Source organism: Saccostrea cucullata, unplaced genomic scaffold, assembly GCF_032062105.1.
Source record: "Saccostrea cucullata isolate Sc308-1 unplaced genomic scaffold, CSIRO_AGI_Scuc_v1 ctg6448, whole genome shotgun sequence".
Lineage (NCBI taxonomy): Eukaryota > Metazoa > Mollusca > Bivalvia > Ostreida > Ostreidae > Saccostrea > Saccostrea cuccullata.
In genome coordinates this window covers 31,380-54,186 of record NW_026933730.1, presented here as the reverse complement: position 1 = coordinate 54,186, position 22,807 = coordinate 31,380, and the positions used below count along the sequence as shown (strand labels likewise).

The 22,807-nt window shown below is 34.8% G+C and overlaps 1 long non-coding RNA gene across 1 annotated transcript; it reads left to right on the top strand.

The window, feature by feature from the left end:
• The first annotated feature begins 16,842 nt into the window (after positions 1-16,842).
• LOC134239211 (uncharacterized) lies at positions 16,843-21,526 on the top strand. The gene is made up of 4 exons (XR_009986172.1): positions 16,843-17,042; positions 17,917-17,983; positions 19,005-19,070; positions 21,109-21,526. It is a non-coding gene; the product is annotated as an uncharacterized LOC134239211 (long non-coding RNA).
• The last annotated feature ends 1,281 nt before the right edge of the window (positions 21,527-22,807 follow it).

The following is a 22,807-nucleotide window of genomic DNA, read 5'->3' as shown; positions in this document are numbered from 1 at the left end:
AGAAAGCAGTCCCCGGGACTGCTCTGGGACTGCTTTGTGTCAGGTTGGGTCTGGTCGGTACTGTATCATTGTATGTATAGTAACACGTACGTATGGCTCCGAGTCTTAGCGCAGATTTATCTAACGGCTAAGGTAAGTTTGTTTTATTCATTTATTACGTATTGGGGGCTGTATTGTTAAAATCAAGGGCCAAGACCCCTTTCGAGGGGAGATAATCAAGAAAATACGAAAATAGGGTGGGGTCATTAAAAAATCTTCTTCTCAAGAACCACTGGGCCAGAAAAGATGAAATTTATTTGGAAGCATCCTGGGGTAGTGTAGATTATAAATTGTTCAAATCATGACCCCCGGGGGTAGGGCAGGGCCACAATAGGGAATCCAAGTTTTATATAGAAATATTTAGAACAAATATTTAAAAATCTTCTTCTCAAGAACCACTTGGCAAGGAAAGCTGAAACTTATGTGGAAGCATCCTTGGGTAGTGTAAATATTAAATTGTAAAAATCATGACCCCCAAGGTTAGGGCGGGGCCACAATAGGGAATCCAAGTTTTACATAGAAATATATAGAACAAATATTTGAAAATCTTCTTCTCAAGAACCACTGGGCCAGGAAAGCTGAAACTTATGTGGGAGCATTCTTTGGTAGTGTTAATATTAAATTGTTAAAATCATGACCCCCGGGGGTAGGGCAGGGCCACAATAGGGAATCCAAATTTTACATAGAGATTTATTGAACAAATCTTTTAAAAATCTTCTTTTCAAGAACCACTAGGCCAGGAAAGCTGAAACTGAAGTGGAAGCATCCTTGAGTAGTGTAGATATTAAATTGTAAAAAATCATGACCTTCGGGCGTAGGGCCGGGCCACAATGGGGAATCCAAGTTTTACATAGAAATATAATTTTTATATAAAACAATTCTTTTAAAAAGATCTGCATCACCCAAGTTACTCAGGTGAGCGATGTGGCCCATGGGCCTCTTGTTTTAATAGACTATTTACTTAATGTTTTACCAAACAAAAATAATTTAAAAAGCACATGTTCGATGTTTTATTCGTTTTATAATTTGCTTGCGTCGTAGAGCACGCCTGCCGAGAAAATCTACACGCCCGCGGTGTTGTTTCTTTAATTATGCTCTATTTTTTAAAAAAAAATATATTACTTAAATTGTCATTTAATTAATTATAAACAAATCAAAAAGGAAAGTTAAAAAATATTATATTTTCTGTTCGTCTAAGAAGACGTAATTACTTACTTTTATAAACATTGAAGCTGATGTATGTAAAACAAATTAATTCAAAATAAATATTTTTATGCTATTTTGAAAATTTATTTAGATATGTCCAAGAGCCGAATCATAGACAAGAAAAAAAAACCCCATGTAAACCATTCACGAAGATACTTGTAAATTGATTCACGATACAGATTAACCATTATAACAATTTCTACAATACTAACAATCTTAACAATTTTTACAATACTAATCCTAGGAGGAAGAACTGAAAAACAAATATTTGCTGCTCTGGGGCGTATATAGTTTGTGTGGTGCATTATATAACTGTTTTATTGTTTCATGTATAGAAGCTCCATACTACACTAATCTGTTTTTCTGTATTATACTTATTTAAAAATTGGGATAATTCTCATGTATTAAGCAGATAAAGAATAATAAAAGTACGTCAATTAGTTATTATATATTTTCATTGCTTCCATATATTGATATTTCTTTTTTGTTACTGGATTAAATACATGTACATTCTCAGTCAGGTCAAAGTTGCAACATTCGAATGTAAATCGACGATCTTTTCAGTAGTTTGATAAACATGAATTTGTATTAAATTCGGAATTTCCTTCATCCATATTTACTCAGTATTTATTTATTTAATATAACCAGTTAACCAGATATTTTAAAATTTTACTAATTCCAATTTTGTGGCTCTGGTTCATAATATCCCACCTTGGAGTGTGTATAGCGCACGTGCCAATCTTCTCACTTGTCATGTACCTAATTATGTAATACCACATAATATTACGCACAGGAGGGTATACAGGAAGATCGATAATTAAGTTTCATTGAGATTTGAAGTCCTTGTATACACAGTAAACACGAATTCAGACATTCATATCATTGTAAAAAATTTTAACAATAATGAATGTTGATAGAACAATAATGTATAGCGAGAATATTTGGAACTTTCGAGGGATTATTTTTTCTCTAATTGAAATAAAGGAATAAAATAGATTACTTTCATCACTTTTATTAAATCATCCAGTTCTTTGCCTGGATGAAGAAATTGTGAAACTTTGAAATGTTAATGAAGATGAAAAATAACGTGTTTTATATTTTGAAAATCATTAACGTTTTAAAAGTTTTGTTTATTTCCATGACGGCCCAGATCGCTTAAACATGTTGAAGCATAGTGCATGGTATAAACACATCATGTTTTCAGTTAATTTTACTCTACAGACTGTTCTTTGACATTACATATCTGAAAAAGATAATAAAATAAAACCCCATACCGAATTATTAGGGTTCCAAGGTTTTTTTTTTTTTTTTTACGAAATGTGTGGAACATCAAGTGCCTGCATGTGTTGTTTTATTTTTTCTTTAGAATTTGATTTACCTTATTTTCTTTCTCTCTAAATGAATGAAAAAGAATGAATTGAACATACAGGTTTAAACGATATTTTGTACACATGTCATATGTACATGCTGGTTTTCTTACTCATTTCGTTTTCTGCTTGATGTATAGTATATGTATGAATTGTTTACATTATACCCTTTCTCTTACCTGTAAATATTTGTATTTATTTTTATAACTTTGTTCCATAAAATAAAGTTAATATAACCTGAAACAATAATTATATCATCAATTGATGTTTAAAAAGATCAACATTGAGTATTTCAGATTCTGATTCAAAACAACTACCCGTAAAACGCTTTTTTACTGCATATGTGCTCCTGAGCCATTGTAAATTCTATGAACAAAAACGAAATCAATAATATTTTTATTAAAAAAAGAAAGAAAGAAAAATATGATGTCCGTGGTCTTCACACAGCAGTTCCTATGGTCAAGTAAGAGTTATCTCCTTTAATACTATATACCCCAGACAGCATGACTACGTTGGGCCAACGTTGGCTAAAGGTTGTACGGTTGGTCTTTAGTTGGCGTTGGGAAGACAATGTTGGGCCAACGTTGGACCAACGTTACCATGTGAATAACCTCTTGAGTACCCAACCATGTTGGGTTTCTTACGTTGGCCCAACGTTGGTCCAACATCAACTAATTTCGTTTCGTTATATTTTCTAATGAAGTTGGGGTTCAATGTTGGCCCACTGTTGGGCCAACGTTTGTAATGCAACCTTAACCAAACTGTCAACTTAATCTGGTAGCAGTATGTTGGCCCAACGTTTGCCCAATGCAAGCTTGGGTGTTTGTTTTAAGTGTTCTTTTATAGTTAGAATAAGTACATTGGGCCATTGTTGGGCCAACAGTTAAATTGCAAACTAAAGGATGATGTGCATGAGTTGGGGGCATTACGTTGGCCCAATATTGGCCCAGTGTTTGTTATACACTAGGCTTTTATGAAAAGATCATTAATTTCTTCCATAGCAATGAGACTAAACTCTATAAATTTTGAAATCTTAATTAACCTTAAACTTTGAGTGTAATTGTAAGATTTGTTTCTCTCGTATACAATTAACGAAAAGTCATTATAAAAGGAGACTAAATAAAAGTTTTTCTTACATTAGTTTTCCCGGTAATATATAAACGACCGAATAAAAGTTAGCATAATATGGAAACTAAAAGTTCCCAGGGACGGGATGTGAATGACGCATAAATCAAGATAACCCAGCCAGCTTTATAATTGCATTCAAACAAAAGTTAGGCGAGTCGCTAAAACTGAAAGAGTCGCAGCAAATTTAAAACACCAAAATGTGGAGAGCTGTCAAGTTTAATTACTCAAAGCTGGCTGATAAACTCAAAATGCAGAGGAAGTTACAGTAAGGTTGGGATTTTAAAAATATGGTGCACACAACGGCTAACGGCGAAGTCCTAAAAGAAATGTAAGTAAAGTATTATTAAATTTGAAAACTATAGCTACTTCTTTTATAAAATGATTCAGTTTATATGAAAGACATATATCATACATTGTATATCATGACGAGAAATGAAATAGATAAGAAAATTTCAGTATATATGGTAAGGTGTGTTTAATGGTAAATTCTTTAGTATTTAAACAGGGTTAAATCCATCATGAGTTAATCAAAAAAAATAAATATTTCATCAATTTTCAAAGATATTAATATATTCACTTTTCTTAACAGCTATATATTGTTCTTAGACGTGGAAATGTGCTGTGTCAGTGTGCATTAATTTGCAGCAGATATAGAACTTAATACTTGTTCATTGATGACAATGAAGAAGGAGGAAGAAAATGGGAAAAAAGTGAATATGTAAAAAATAATTGCAATCCGAACAAGACTAAAGAAGGACGTTTCAAATGCTCTTGGATTATACTATTTGTGTCTTTAAACAATATATTTTACTGAAAAGAGGGATTGATAAAAATTGAAATTCAAATATTGCCAAGTTGTGTTGTGAACTTTAAGCTCCTTTATATTCTATAGTTATGGGATTTACAAGTTTTTGTGAACAAAGGGATGGTTCTGGAATTGATGTTAGATGATTTTTGAAAGAAGATTGTGTTTGAAATTGAAATTTCAACTCCCTCATTATATCAAACGTTTTAGATTTGACTGTGTGCCGAATCCAGTCAATCGTAGAAGCAAGTGATGCAGATGAAGTGTGGAGTATAAATCGACATCTTGAATACATTTTAAGGCAGAAACGTGAACGCAAGACGTATTATTATTTATTCTTAAACTCTGTAAGCTTTGGCAAATGTTTTTGTTTAATTATTGTTATAATAATGAAGCAAACTTAAAAGAATTTGTTAGAAACTAACAAATAAACTGTACAGTTTATCACTTTTTTCTTTTGCCTCATCATTGTCAACATTAGCTAGTTATTAATTTTTGTCAAGATGGCTTAATTTTGAATGGAAATCATCATTTATATAGGATAGGTTGGGCCTCTGTTGGCCCTACGTTGAAAAAATAACTATCCGTAAAATAATAATGGACCATTGTTTGACCAACACAGGTACCGGACACTGGACCCCCATTGAGCCACCGATGGTATGTTGGTGAACGGACGTTGGGCCATTGTTTGGCCAACACAAAAAGTACGTTGGGCCAATGTTGGGCCTTTGTTGATAAAATCACTGCTGGTAATTGACGTTGGGCCAATGTTGGGCCAACGTTGACCAAATGCTGTAATAAAATAGGCTTACGTTTTGCCAACGTTGGGCCAACATGTTGGGCCAACGTAGGGCCGATGAGCAAACTTGCATTGGGCCAACGTTAGATAGCCAACGTTGGACCAATGCAGCCAACAACTGTGCGCCAACGTTGGCCCAACATAGTCATGCTATCTGGGACGCTCGTATCAAACACTAAATAAAAGCATGAAAAATATATCCAACTTTTTTTTTGTTGATTAATTTTTTGATAAATGTTAACCAATCAATTTTTAAAAGTAGCATATCAAATATTGTAATGAGAAATTAGAGAAACAACACCGTGGGCGTTAGATTTTTCGGCAGGCGTGCTCCACGCCGTATGCAAACTTTAAAATGATTAAAAACACCATTCTGTGCTTTTACAATTATTTTTGTTCCAAAAACATCAACTACAGGGTCTAAAAAAGTAATATACCTAACAAAAAACAAATTAATTCCATTAATAAAACGACAGGCGTATAGATTTTCTCGGCAGGCGTATTTTCCTTTGGCAGGCGTCGGCAGGCGTAATTTAGTGTTACCCCTGCAGAGGGCTGTTCAGCAGAGCGAGAGTTCGCGAGCGCTCGCCAAAATTACTATTGGAGGTATAAGGAATTTTGGCGAGCGCTCGCGAAAGCTCGCTCTGCTAATCAGGCCTCTGTTGAAGCTATGATGCAATGGCGTAAACATTGCAGTATAGGTGACGTCACAATGCTTTTGGAACGGCGGAATAAATGCACGAGGCTTTATTAGGGCAGTGACCGGATAAAGCTTTGGTTTATTAGGTTACCTTTATTAGGTCAATGCAAGGGGTTGTTGGGGGATAAAATTATTTTTTTCATTTGTTTACGATAACTTATAAACAAGGAAGTGATTTGATTTTGTAAACTGGACAACGCCACAGTTTAAGGAACCCTCTCTACACTGTACACTAAAGAGTTCTGATACAGTGGTATTGTAAACTGGACAACGCCACAGTTTAAGGAACCCTCCCTACACCGCATACTAAAGAGTTCTGATACAGTGGCATTGTAAACTGGACAACGCCACAGTTTAAGGAACCCTCTCTACATTGCATACTAAAGAGTTCTGATACAGTGGTATTGTAAACTGGACAACGCCACAGTTTAAGGAACCCTCTCTACACAGCGCACTAAAGAGTTCTGATACAGTGGTATTGTAAACTGGACAACGCCACAGTTTAAGGAACCCTCTCTACACCGCATACTAAAGAGTTCTGATACAGTGGTATTGTAAACTGGACAACGCCACAGTTTAAGGAACCCTCTCTACATTGCATACTAAAGAGTTCTGATACAGTGGTATTGTAAACTGGACAACGCCACAGTTTAAGGAACCCTCTCTACACCACATACTAAAGAGTTCTGATACAGTGGTATTGTAAACTGGACAACGCCACAGTTTAAGGAACCCTCTCTACATTGCATACTAAAGAGTTCTGATACAGTGGTATTGTAAACTGGACAACGCCACAGTTTAAGGAACCCTCTCCACAACACGCACTAAAGAGTTGTGATACAGTGCTATTGTAAACTGGACAACGCCACAGTTAAAGGAACCTTCTCTACAATGCACCATAGGCGCTCCCCATGTAATTCTGTAAATGATGTATGATAAGTATATATAGGTCTACCCATCTTTACTATTAACTATCCAAGGCTTGTAACTAGGCGCCATTGTGGATTTTGCCTGGGACCTCTGACTGACTTACTTCAAGGGTTCCTGGGGTATACTCACTCTCTACCATCGGCTCAAACATTCACCTCTGTCGTTGGCTCGCGTATATCACAGTGATAAACACGAGAAATAGTGCGTTTGTTTTAATTCATTGTAATTCAATTTCTTTGCTTATGTCTGAGTTTTGAGATAGATTTTTACTAAATCTATTAAGAACTATCAGTTTAATTTGAAAAAAAAATCTTGCAAAAATCACGTTTTAAACGTTATGTCAAAAATCTTGACGTGAGCCCATTGCAGAGGTGTCTGAGAGAGCAACGAACGACAACTCTGCATAGGAGATTGGGGTATACTGGGCTGTTTATCAGCACCGAGTACTCTAATTTATTGAAATAAAATATTCGCAAGCTTTTATCCAGCATCATTCCGTCGCTTTCTCTTGTTTTCAAACATTTCTATATTACTCCGTCACACAAGGCTGATCTGGGACGGAAGAAGTCGATTTCGTCGATTTTCAACAACTCGTTCGAAAATAATTTCGGAAGTTTGACAATATATAGTGGGGGAAAATGCACAGAAGCTTGGTTTCAGGATGGTGTAACTTGTGTATTAGGGTGAGTAAGAGTTCACCATGCATGGCACACATACCTTGCTTCGGACAACTTTAGGCAATGAACTCTCTTTCAACTAAAGAGTTCTGTGTTTTTATTTATTTCGGTCATAAAGATGAAGATTTAAATTTTTAAATGATAACGAAAGTGTTTATCATGTTGTAATAAAAATACCCCGCAAATGGCCTTGAAGTTATTTCATATTTTACATCATCAAAGGGGAATTACCCGAAATTTATGATTTTGCAATTTTTAGCGTTTTCGTTCTTTTAAATTCTACTTCCACGGAATCAGTCGGACTTGGGTGGATTTTGTTGGGGATTGATAATTTTACATAAATTATAAAGAATTTTCACTTTAATTTTTGATTGATTCTTATTAGAGCTGGTTTTTACTAGTATACTCATTTCACCGTACATCGGACACAAATTAGCCATGCATCGGACACTTTGTGATGCAAAGTTTATCACTACCATTTTCATACAGAACCCAACTGACAGTTGTTTTTTGCGGAAATGGAAAATAAAAGCTCTAAATTTACAGTCAAGATAGAAGTTATTGATGTATCACGTCTAGAATCTGACTCAATTTATTTCTACAAACCAGAGTATTTTAATACATTAGAAAAAGGCGCGAATTACCGCATTACAAGCATTTTAAAGCCTTTTTTAAGGCTGAGAAAGGTATTTTGAATCTTTCCATATTTGTGCGACGATAAATGTATGATATTCTTCTGTCGAAATATTGTCTGTCCGATGCATGGTAAATAATGTTCGATCCATGGTGAATTTTTTGTTTTTAGGAAAAAATGAATTTTTGGTGACATTTTCTCAATAAAAGGCATATAATTGTTTCCCAAATTTATATTTTGATCACATACTAAGTGTTAAGCTCCATTTTGATAATTTTCCGTTGGTAGCAATATCGCTAGAACTTGTTGAAGTACAAGGGTGTCCGATGCATGGTGAATTCACCCTATATGTTTTTTGGTGTGTCTGAATACCCTCATTAAAATAAAAATGAAAATTCGTTGAAATTAGCAATGCCCAAGCAAGGGGGAGATAACTTTCCAGATTCCCTCAGCCTCGTTTTGATTCCGTATCAGAAAAGAGCTTGAAAAGTACGGCTTAATAAACTACTTTCCCTCGTGTTTTCAAACGTTTTGATGACCTTTCTATGAAGTTAGTATGTTTGAAGTATGGCGCGATTAGTCGTTTTAAAAATAGATTGAAAAATTAAAAATTCTCTAATTTTCATATACGGACGAGCAATATGTCAAAACATGCACAAGTAGCTCCCTCTGTTATACCACTACAAATACATATCAAATGCAGGCAAGTATTCAACCGTTCTTGTTTGCCACACAAATTTTTCTAAGGCCGACTGGAGAAAATTCGGATCGTTCATATCCAGTATGGCAGCCAACACGTGTGTAGAAAAAATGTAAACAATGTGAATTGAACGTCTGGCGGTCTGTTTACTTCATTGTCAAGGTGATACAATGTTATATTCTTGTTTTTGAACTATGCTGAAGCATTTTAATCATGAAAGAATCTGGGGGGGATAAGGCGAGTCATATGCCCACACGGATTTTGTCGCTCTGTAAGCATTTCGGAAATTTCATAGTTGTACGATTTACCTAAACATTTAAACTTTGTACAGCACTGTCCAAATGACAATATTTATATGTTTACAGTATTTTTAACGTGATGATTTTCATATTGTGTGTTAATTGTTCTGTCAAAAAATTATGTCTTCAGGTTTGGGAGATGGTACACTTTACCTTTCCTTTTAACTGTTTTTGCATACAGAAAAGTCATATTGCACTGGCTACCCATGATTGAATTTGTTTACATTTTAATCATGTAATGTAGTCTTTAACTAAATGCATTGAAAAAACATTAATTGACTGTAAATGAATTCATCATCTTATCTATTCATTTTGTTTTTGTGAAAAAATATGTTTATCTAATATTTAACCTGAACTTTAAAAAATCGTGATTCGAACACTCGCGACAGGTAACTGGAGGCTTCAACTCCGCTGCTATGACTACTGAGCCACAAAGTCGCACAGACATTTCCCTTTAAATAGCAAATAGTTCTATATGTATAGCAAACGCACAACTGGACTTATAGTTCTTGAGAATATGTTGCAAAATTTAAGTAGGTAAACTAATTTTTTATATAGAGTGGGTCTTCGTACCATTTTTTTGAAAATCGTGAGAGATACATCCTTCCATACCCTTTGAATATTTGTTTACAAAAAAATGGTACGAAGACCCACTCTATATAAAAAACACAGTTTTAACATCCATTTCTATCATTTTTACGGTTAAAAAAGCGTATTACCATTTTGGGAATTTCTTCCCTCGAAACGAACTCAATCCACAACAACTCATTTAGAAGTCGATGGTGAAACAATTACTTGTCCTCAAGAAATCGCAAACAAATTCAATGACTTCTTTTCTAATATCGGACATAAATTTGCTTCTAATTTCGACAACTCCCTACCCACGGTTCCCCAACAAATGCCAGAAGGTTCATTTTCCATACCTTTTGTTAGTGAAAGCTTTGTTATCGACGAAGTACTTTCTATGTCTAACTCAAAATCTACTGGTTTAGATGAAATTTCTGTTAAAATTCTAAAACAAAGTATTCATGTCTTAGGAAATATTTTAACGCATATTTTGAGTTGTTCAATCAAGTCGGGTGTTTTTGTTGATGAGTGGAAAAGTGCTAGGGTTACACCATTGTATAAAGCTGGTGAGAATTTTTTGCTCAATAATTATCGCCCAGTTTCGATATTACCTATCATAAGCAAAGTCTTAGAAAGGCATGTTCACAATTCTTTTTATGAATTCCTTACGCATAACAATCTTATCAATGAAAAACAATCGGGTTTTAGACCTAAGCATTCATGCAAAACAGCACTTCATAGTATAATTGAAAAATGGTTACAAAATATTGATAGTGGTAAACTTACTGGTGTTTTATTTGTTGATCTTAGCAAAACATTTGGTACGGTGAATCATAATATACTTCTCCACAAACTACTTTCTTTTGGAATTTGCAAAGACTCTCTTAATTGGTTCAAATCGTACTTGTCGAATAGGACACAGTGTGTTAGATGGAATGGTACTCAGTCAGAAAAATTAAACATAACTATAGGCGTCCCTCAAGGATCAATACTTGGGCCATTGTTCTTTATCCTTTATGTCAATGACTACCCAGACTGCTTAAAACACTCAGCGGCTCACATGTATGCTGATGATACAACTCAGGATGTCTCAGATAAGAGTATCGATGTTATTGAGAATAAATTACATAGCGATCTTATCAATACACTAGGTTGGATGGAGAAAAACAAGTTAACAATAAATCTTAAAAAAAAACTCAGTGCATGTTAATTGGTACAGAACAAAGATTAAGAAACTGTAGGTTTTTATCTATTAAAGTGGGTAGTATTGTGATTGAAAATGTATCTTGTGCAAAACTACTTGGTGTCTACATTGACAAGTGTCTTACATGGTCTGAACACGTTGAGATTTTAACGAAAAGGCTTGCTTCCAAAATAGGTGTTTTGTCTAGATTAAGATCATTCATGTCCTCTGAGTTATTGTTGAAAATTTTTAATACAATTGTATTTCCCCATTTTAATTATTGCTGTACTGTTTTGGGCAATATGAAAAACAAAGAGCGTCTTAGCAAACTATGTAAACTCCAAAAGCGAGCTGCTAGAGTGATTTTAAATACAACTTTTTATACACCTACATCGGAAATGTTTTTACAACTGAGATGGATGCCAATTAATGATTATTTTATGTATAGAACTGTCATCCTTGTTTTTAAAGTTCTTCACGGATTAACTCCAGATTATTTAGATGTTTTTAAGTTTGTACATGAAATAAACAACAGAGCTACAAGATTGAGTCAAAGTAATTCATTGTACATTCCGAGGGCTAAAACAGAATATTATAGAAGATCTTTGACAATTTATGGTTCCCAGCTATGGAATAATTTGCCAGAATTTTTAAAGAATTGTCCATCTTTGCAAAGTTTTAAAACATTATACATAAGAAATTATTACCAGTCGTCAAACTAAAATATAATTACTTAGATGGTAAATATGATTGTTTTTAGTGGTAACGTAACACAAACATGTGTATATATTGATTTTAGTAGCTACTTGCTTTATATTTACTGAGTATTATGTTTCTGTACATAATCATCTGTCTGTATATATGTTTTCAGGACCACAATGTAAACTAGTTGTAAACTAATTGTGCAATCCTGTATAAATAAAGGATATTATTATTATTATTATTATTATTATTGGCGGGTTAATTACAATCAATTTGTTAGTAACTTGATTCAAGTTTTATCTTTACTGTATGCATATGATTATAAATAACTCACAAATTTAATAAAATGTGGAATTTGCAAGATTTTATTTAATCGATATTTTACTTGCCCTTGCGTAGGCATATGACTCGCCTAATCCACCCAGATTCTTTCATTCAAAGGCTATTTCATGTGCAAAAACGAAAGTAGGGTTCATCTCAAAGTGAACAAGAATAAATTTCAAGATTGACTTACTTTGGTGAAGAAAACAGTGAAAGTCAAATAAAAACTTCATTTATAATCATACTTTGATTTTTATTGATAAGTTTATTACTTTAACCGATAACATAGCATACGAATAATGAGACATAAGCTATTCTGTATAAATAAGGAAAACAAAGGAAGACAACTCTTGCATTTTACATTCTGTGTCATATTTTCTTCTGTGCCTCAAAAGTGGCACGAGAATAGTATGAAATTTCAGGTAAAATTAACCAACTGGTACCTAGGTTATTTTCTAAAATTGTTTTGATCTAGCATTCCTGTAGTATCTGCTTTTAATTTGCTGATGTACACTTTCCAATCATTTTCCTCGGAAAGATGGATAACTCTGTAAGAATTCTGCATTTTTTATTTTGAAACATTCATAAAAGCTATATTTTCACCTAATTTAAGAAATGATTGCTGATATGGAATTAGTGGGTCATACTTTACGCAATGGACATAAAAAAACTGACAATGTTTTGACTCCTTAAAAATTATTGGGCATTGCTACTAAAGAATTATGAAAACAGTGGTATTGTAAACTGGGCAACGGTAGCAATGCCCAATAATTTTTAAGGAGTCAAAAAAATGTCAGTTTTTTATATCCATTGTGTAAAGTATGACCCACTGATTCATTTCTCAAATCGGGTGAAAATTAAGCTTTTTATGAATGTTTAAAAAATGCAGCATTCTTACAGAGTTATCCATCTTTCTGTCAGAGGAAAATGATTAGAAAGTGTACATAGGCTAATAAAAAGCAGATAATGCAGGAATGCTAGATTTATATAATAGTGTTGCATTATGCATGTACTATGCCAGAAAAGTAGGCAGGGTTTGACACATGGTGCACGAGCCGGAGGCCTACTATTTTTATTATTATGCTGACTGTTGTTATTATTTATGCGGCAATCTATTTGATTTTTTTCCAGAAAATAATAGTGGTAACACAGCGCACTTGTAAAAACTCATTCAAAATCTTCATGCTAAAATTAGTTGCATGCTTAGTTATTTTGGTTACTAGTATTTTCTCTAAACAAGTCAGGATTTTCTTTCCCAAAGATACTCATCTATATTTTCTGTTTTGTTAGTAAGACTGAAATGTTTACATAAGTGGATTCTCATTGATAATTTTCTCTTACAATCAAGCGCTATATAAAAAAGCGTTTTAATGACCCCATGATATCAATTCATCTAACGATCTGTATGTAATTAGTTTGAAACTTTGTTGAACACATTTATCTAAGATTCCTTAGAATAAATATAACTTTTCAAATAATTTTTGTCTATTTTTTTCTTCTTCTGTCAATTGTATAAATTAAGTTTATATATTAAAAAAAAATTCTCCCTATCAGTGATCGTCTCTGTGGCGTAATCGATAAGGCATCGGACTGGCAACCTCATGGTCGTGAGTTCGATTCCCGGAGTGGGCATGGAAGAATTTTATTCAGAAAAGAAGGCCGTGCACTATTTCGGCATAGAATGCTAACGCTATATAGATCCTTAGACCACTATGCAAGAATAGTAGGGTATGGGATATATAGAGACAGACTGACAAGAAGCATAATAATTAAGAATATAACCTTGGTACCAGTTAGTTAATTTTATCTCATATATCTTAATATGCTTGTGCCACTGCTGAGACACAGAAGAAAATTTGACATGGTTTGTAAAATGCAAGAGTTGTCTTCCTTTGTTTTCCTTATTTATATAGAGTCTGTCATTATGCGTCTGTTCTGTTGTTTTTATAGTGTGAAATCTAATTATGTTATAACAATTAGCAGAGGCAGCTGAATCCCCTCAGTTAACTTTCTGAGGACCTGGCAGGTTCAATATATACAAATATATGATTATAAGCAATATATACTGTAGATCACTAAATTTTCGCGACACCTTATTTTCGCGAGATATCCGTTGACTCTTTATTAGCTAGACATATTTTTCACGAATTGTTTTTTTTTCCTCTTTGTAATCGTAAGGAATACTTTTATATACTTTTACATTGTCTCGCGAAATTACGCGAAAATAAAGTTCTCGCGAATAAAACGTAAATAACAGTACAAATAAATGTTAGACTACTTGTTATTAATCAATTATGTACAGAAAAATCAAAGTGATGCTGGCTCTCAAGCGATCAGCTCTTACATGTACAGCTAGGCTCTTCTGCTTACTAGCTCTTGCAACGCGGCTCTTCTAGTTACTGACTCTAACAACTCAGCTCTTATTACATCGTTTTTAACCGGCTCTTACTGGCTCCCCCAGTAGCTTTCTTGGTAATAAATAATATCTATAGCCAGGAAAGACTTATTCAGTCACGTCTAAAGCTTTAAATATTTTTATTCTTTTAAAAAAATACCACCTTCTTATTATCAATTGAAAGCCATTTGTTTTCTAACTCCTGCTTCAACTTTGCAACTAATTTAAATCCACCGCTTCACCTGTATTTATAATCCCTGTGCCAAATGACGCCACCTAGCTGTACATTACTATAAAACAAGACTTTTTCTGGATTGTCTCATTTTTTAAAGTCATAAACTTGTCAAAAGTCAAAGTATGATTATAAATGAAGTTTTTATCTGATTTTCAAAGAAACTATCCAAGATATTTTTTATCAAACTTCATATGCTGATAGATATTGATGAGAGCTATGCAACTGCATCAACATTTTTTGACCTTGACCTTTCCTTTGACCTTGACTTTTCCTTTGACCTTGACCTTACTTATCTTATTTCAACTGCATCAGCAATTTTGACTTTGACCTTTTATTTGACCTTGACTTAACTTTTATCAAATTGTGTTTAAGTCAATTTTAATTGAAGAGATCAATCTAGATATTTATATTAAACTTCATACCTTGATACATATTAATGAGAGATATGCATCTGCATCAACAATTTGACCTTGATGTTTCCTTTGACCTTTGACCTCACTTTTCCTAAATCAGTGTCAAACTTCATATGCTGATACATACTGATGTAAGCAATTCAACTACATCAACATTTTTACCTTGACATTTCATTGACCTCACTTTTATTAAATTTCGTTTATGTCAGTTTTAAAGAAACCATTAATGATATTTTTCAACTTCATATGCTGATACTTACTGATGAGAGCTGTTCAACTGAATCTACAGTTTTTAGCACACCAGAGCTGAAAGCTCAAGTGAGCTTTTCTGATCACCCGTTGTGTGTCGTCCGTCTGTCTGTCTGTCCGTCCGTCTGTAAACTTTTCACATTTTCAACTTCTTCTCAAGAACCACTGGACCAATTTTAACCAAACTTGGTACAAAGAATCCTTGGGTGAAGAGGAATTTAAATTGTTAAAACCAAGGCCCAAGACCCCTTTCAAGGGGAAATAATCAAGACCCCTGGTGGTAGGGCGGGGCCACAATAGGGAATCCAAATTTTACATAGAAATATATGGGAAAAAAATTTAAAAATCTTCTTCTCAAGAACCACTGCGCCATAAAAGCTGAAACTTATGTGGAACATCCTCGGGTAGTGTAGATTCTAAATTGTTCAAATCATGACCCCCGAGGGTAGGGCGGGGTCACAATAGGGAATCCAAGTTTTACATAGAAATATATAGGGAAAAACTTTAAAAATCTTCTTCTCAAGAAGCACTGGGCCAGAAAAGCTGAAACTTACGTGGAAGCATCCTGGGGTAGTGTAGATTATAAATTGTCCAAATCATGACCCCTTTGGGTAGGGCGGGGCCACAATATGGAATCTAAGTTTTACATAGAAATATATAGGGAAAAAACTTTTAAAATCTTCTTCTCAAGAAGCACTGGGCCAGAAAAGTTGAAACTTATGTGGAAGGATCTTGGGGTAGTGTAGATTATAAATTGTCCAAATCATGACCCCTGGTGGTAGGGTGTCACCGTGTGGTCACATTTTATATAACAAAGGGGGATATCTGTTAAAGAACAGCATGGCCAAAGTTTCTCAGGTGAGCGATGTGGCCCATGGGCTTCTTGTTTGACCTTGGCATTTCCTTTGATCTTGACCTCACTTTAATGAAATAAGTGTCAAACTTCATATGCTGATACATACTAAAGTAAGCACTTCAACTGCATCACTATTCAAGATATTCTGATCAAATTTCATACATTTATACAAATTTTCATGTTGCTTTACTAATATACCCTCGGCGGGGCATTCATGTCCTCTGGACATATTTCTAGTTACCTTTATAACTAATAGGTTTGTGACAATCGGAAAGTAAATTAAGAAATGTGTTACAGTTTTGAGAGTATCAGACAACTTTTATCAATGCATCATGACACATTTCCATGGATAATCTAAATTGTTATACCTTTACAAATTAGTTCCTATACAAATCTATACGAAAAAAAGTCCAACATATTTAATGTTTTGCTATTCAAGAAAAATATTTTGATCAAATTTGGACATAGAGATTTGGACCGCTTATACAAATTTTCATCTTGCTTTTCAATTGGTTGGTGTTAAACATGTCAGATTTGATGTATTTCAGCACAAAATAATTTATATAAAATGTAAGGTTTTTATGACAATCTCGAAAATAAATTAAGAAATGTGTTACAGTTCTGAGAGTATCATACAACTTTTATCAATGCATCATGAAACATTTCCATGAATAATCTAAATTAAACCATACTTCATGTATAACATTAGTCTTTTAAGACATTGAAGCTATACAGAAATATTTACTCATTGTACTGAGTTTGTTTTGACAGGTCTCCCAGGATGTGCTGTTTGACTATGTAAAGCTAAAGAGGCTGAAGAAATCAACGTTTTAACAGGTTTCAAAAATCTTTAAATTTTTAGCTCATCTAAGCCGAAGGCTCAAGTGAGCTTTTCTGATCACATTTTGTCCGGTGTCCATCTGTCTGTCTGTAAACTTTTCACATTTTTGACTTCTCAAGAACCGCTGGGCCAATTTCAACCAAACTTGCCACAAAGCATCCTTGGGTGACGGGGATTTAAGTTTCTTCAAATGAAGGGCCATGCCCTCATTCAAGGGGAGATAATTTGGTATTAAGGAAAATTTGATGGGATGTTTTAAAAATCTTCTTCTTAAGAACCACTGTGCCAGGAAAGATGAAACTTATGGGAAAACATCCTCAGGTAGTGTATATTCAAGTTTGTTCAAATCATGACCCCCGGAGGTAGGGCGGGGCCAAAATGGCTGACCAAAGTTTTACATAGAAATATATAAGAAAATTCTTTAAAAATCTTCTTCTCAAGAATAACAAAGCCATAATTCATCATATTCATATGGAAGCATCCTCAGGTTGTGCAAATTCAAGTTTGTTCAAATCATGACCCCCAGGGGTAGAGTGGGGCCACAATGGCCGACCAAAGTTTTACATAGAAATATATAGGAAAATTCTCATCTTCTCAAGAAAAGCCATGACTGGTCATGGGACTACTTTTGGATTTAAACTTTTCAATAATAAACCAATTTGTATTTTTTCCTAGCTATAGTGCTCAGGTGAGCGATGTAGCCCATGGGCCTGTTGTTTAATATGATGGGTTGGTATTTTAAAGACTTGACAAAATTCAGATCTACATTTCCATTAATAATCTAAAATATATCATACAAATAACATTAGTTTTCAAGACATTGAAGCTATACAGAAATATTTACTCATTGTACTGTGTTGATTTTGACAGGTCTCCCAGGATGTGCTGTTGAAGTATGTAAAGCTAAAGAAAAGGAAGAAGTCACCATTTTTGACAGGTTTTACTAATGCCTAAATTTATTTTTTCAGATCACATTTTCTGATCACATTTTGTCCGGCGTCCGTCTGTCTGTAAACTTTTTCACATTTTCGACTTCTTCTCAAGAACCACTGAGCCAATTTCAACCAAACTTGGCACACAGTATCCTTGGATAAAGGGGATTCAAATTTGTTCAAATGAAAGGCCAAGCCCTCTTTTAAGGGGAGATAATTATGAATTAGTGAAAAATTAATTGAATCTTTTAAAAATCTTCTTTTCCAAAACCCTTGGGCCAGGAAAGATGAAACTCATGTTGAAGCATCCTCAGGTAGTGTAGATTCAAGTTTGTTCAAATCGTGACCCCTGGGGGTAGGGTGGGGCCAAAATGGTCGATCAAAGTTGTACATAGGAATATATAGGAAAAATCTTTAAAAATCTTCTTCTCCAGAACCACTTGGCCAGGAAAGATGAAATTCATGTGGAATCATCCTCAGTTAGTGTAAATTCAAATTTGTTCAAATCATGACCCCCAGGGGTAGGGTGGGGCCAAAATGGCTGATCAAAAATTAACATAGGAATATATAGGACAGCCTTTTAAAATAATCTTTTCAAGTATTTCAAAGCCATGATTAGTAATATTTATATGGAATCATCCTCAGGTAGTGTAGATTCTTGTTCATTCAAATTATGATCCCCTGGGGGGTTTAGATTCAAGCCCCCCCCCCCCCCCCACCACCACAACCACCACCACCTCGGTAAACTTTCAGTTCTGATCTAATATGTGCTTTTTCCTAGCTTATGTGCTCAGGTGAGCGCTGTGGCCCCTGGGCCTCTTGTTTTTCTTAGCTATAGTGCTCAGGTGAGCGATGTGGCCCATGGGCCTCTTGTTTAATATAAGGGGTTGGTATTTTAAAGACTTGACAAAATCCAGGTCTACATTTCCATGAGTGATCTAAAATATATCATTCAATAACATTAGTTTTCAAGACATTGAAGCTATACAGAAATACATACTCATTGTACTGAGTTTATTTTGACAGGTCTCCCAGGATGTGCTGTTTAACTATGTAAAGCTAAAGAAGAGGAAGAAATCACCATTTTGACAGGTTTAACTAATGCCTAAATTTAGTTTTTAGCTCACCTGAACCGAAGGCTCAAGTGAGCTTTTCTGATCACATTTTGTCTGGCATCCGTCTGTCTGTTAACTTTTCACATTTTTGACTTCTTCTGAAGAACCACTGGGCCAATTTCAACCAAACTTGCTACAAAGCATCCTTGGATGAAGGGGATTCAAATTTGTTCAAATGAAAGGCCAAGCCCTCTTCCAAGGGGAGATAATTATGAATAAGCGAAAAATTAATTGCATCTTTTAAAAATCTTCTTCGCCAAAACCCTTGGGCCAGGAAAGATGAAACTCATGTTGAAGCATTCTCATGTAGAGTAGATTCAAGTTTGTTCAAATCATGACCCCCAGGGGTAGGGCGAGGCCACAATTGACGATTAAAGGTTTATATAGGAATAAATACATTGGAAAATCAAATTTTTTAAAACTCTCCTTTTTTAGAACAATAAAGCCATGATTTGTCATATCTTTATGTAAGCATCCTTACGTAGTGTTGATTCAAGTTTGTTTAAGTCATTTATGTGAAGTAGGGGGTAGGTAGGGTGGGCCACAATTGGAAATCTATAAATATCAAGGAATTTTTTCCCAAGAACAGAAAAGCAATGTTTAATCATATAGATATGGAGGCATCCTCAGATAGTACAAAGTCATACTGGTTCAAATGAGGGCTACCACGGTTAGGGCTGGGTCACAATTGGGGGGGGGGGGGTCAAATGAATAAATAGGGAAAAATCATCTGCTCAAAAACAGAAAAATTGCATTTGTTGTATGGAAGCATCATCGGGTAGTTGGTAGTTTAAAATTTCAGATCCCCCCGTCTAAACTACTCAATACTGAGTGATTTCTGCTTTTTAGCTCACCTGACCTGAAGGCTCAAGTGAGCTTTTCTGATCAAAATTTGTCCGTCGTCTGTCGTTGTCGTCGTTGTCGTAAACTTTTCACATTTTCATCTTCTTCTCAGGATTCGCTGGGTCGATTTCAACCAAACTTGCCACAAAGTATCCTTTGATAAAGGGAATTCAAGTTTGTTCAAATGAAGGGCCACTCCCTTTTCAAATCATGCCCCCTGGTGGTAGGGTGGGGCCAAAATGGCCGATCAAAGTTTTACATAGGAATATATAGGAAAAATCTTTAAAAATCTTCTTCTCCACAACCACTGGGGCAGGAAAGATGAAACCCATATGGATGGGGCCAAAATGGCCGATCAAAGTTGTACATAGGAATATATAGGAAAAATCTTTAAAAATCTTCTTCTCCAGAACCACTGGGCCAGGAAAGATGAAATTCATGTGGAATCATCCTTAGTTAGTCTAAATTCAAATTTGTTCAAATCATGACCCCCAGGGGTAGGGTAGGGCCAAAATGGCTGATTAAAAATTAACATAGGAATACCGTATACAGGGAAATTTTCGCCCCCGCTTTATTTTTGCCCCTTTCGCCCTACCATCATTTGGGCGAATTTTAAACGGGGCGAAATCAAAGAATACAGTATAATTTCTTAAACAAAACAATGACTGGGCGAATTTAAAACGGGGCAAAATTGTTTGCAAGTGTGAAAGGGCGAAAATAACACTGTATACAGTATATAGGGCAGCCTTTAAAAATATTCTTTTCAAGTATTTCAAAGCCATGATTAGTAATATTTATATGGAATCATCCTCAGGTAGTGTAGATTCTTGTTCATTCAAATTATTAGCCCCTGGGGGTTTAGATTCAAGCCCCCCCCCCACCCTCGGTAAACTTTCAGTTCTGATCTAATATGTGCTTTTTCCTAGCCTATGTGCTCAGGTGAGCGCTGTGGCCCCTGGGCCCCTTGTTTTTCCTAGCTATATTGCTCAGGTGAGCGATGTGGCCCATGGGCCTCTTGTTTAATATTACAGGTTGGTATTTTAAAGACTTGACAAAATCCAGGTCTACATTTCCATGAGTAATCTAAAATATATCATTCAATAACATTAGTCTTTTAAGACATTGAAGCTATACAGAAATATTTACTCATTGTACTGTGTTGATTTTGACAGGTCTCCCAGGATGTGCTGTTGAAGTATATAAAGCTAAAGAAGAGGAACAAATTACCATTTTGACAGGTTTAACTAATGCCTAAATTTAGTTTTTTAGCTCACCTGAACCGAAGGCTCAAGTGAGCTTTTCTGATCACATTTTGTCCGGCGTCGGTCTGTCTGTTAACTTTTCACATTTTTGACTTCTTCTGAAGAACCACTGGGCCAATTTCAACCAAACTTGCTACAAAGCATCCTTGGATGAAGGGGATTCAAATTTGTTCAAATGAAAGGCCAAGCCCTCTTCCAAGGGGAGATAATTATGAATAAGCGAAAAATTAATTGCATCTTTTAAAAATCTTTTTCGCCAAAACCCTTGGGCCAGGAAAGATGAAACTCATGTTGAAGCATCCTCATGTAGAGTAGATTCAAGTTTGTTCAAATGATGACCCCCAGGGGGTAGGGCGAGGCCACAATTGACGATTAAAGGTTTACATAGGAATAAATACATCGGAAAATTCCATCGATTTTACAATTACTTTAAAAGTCAGAACAACTGCTTTTCTGATTACAAAAAAATTGGTTTAACAACATGGTCTTTGTAATTTTATAATACTACAGCATTTGGCAACCAGACATCAATTATGTGCTTGAATTCTTTCTCTCTAATAGCGATTTTAAAAAGCGTGGAACAAAGACAGGTCATAAGGAAAACTAACAACTAAATCCAAATGAACATTTTTCCGATTTCCATATTTTCATAAAAGTAAAACGTGAGACATATTTTAAACTAATAATGCCTACAAAATATGGCGAAATCGTTAAAGTATACAGGTCTGGTAAAATCACAATTATACTTTGAGATTCAGTCATTTTTTTAGCATAAGAATTGCTTGACTCCTGATTAAACATGCTGATCAGACTTAAATGTCCAAATGGTTCTCCAGTTTACGTTAAAGTGGTTCAGAATCAAAAGTCATACTCTAATTTGATTTCAGCTCCAGAAAAATAAAACCTTGTATTCTAAATTTATTAAATCTTGAGTTGTGCTTAATATCATATGTAATTACATAATAATTTATCACTGATATACTGTATACAGGGAAATTTTCACTCCCATTTTATTTTGGTCCCTTTCGCCCTCTCCTTGAGTGGGCGAATTTAAAACGGGGTTAATTCAAATTGCACAGCATAATTTCTTAAACAGAACTATCACTGGGCGAATTTAAAATGGGGCAAATTTGTTTGCAAGTGGAAAAAGGTGAAAATAACATGGGGAGAAAATAACCCTGTATACAGTATTATATTGATGAATCTACATGCAGTAGTTAAATTGTGACTTACTCATGAGTCTCTCTCCAAAAGACGTCAACAAGGATGGACCAGTCAGCTGAGTCCTCGTCCGATGAACAACTGCAAGAAAAATAAAACATTATTACATTCAGTTTTCAAAAATAATTCACAGATGGACAGACAGATGCTAAATGGGCATATAAACAAAGACAGCTAGTCCTTACTATCTCATTAGCTCTTATGGTCTCTGATCGACAACAAGCTGACAATGCTGAACTTTTTTAAAATGCATACCGTACTTGTGTCTTTTATTTGACATGAAATCAAAAATTCAAACTTAAAGTTCCTTCAATTAAAATGTGAACACAATTAAGCAGTATATACTTACTCTCCATCCTCATGGTAGATGTACTGGTACAGGGCATCC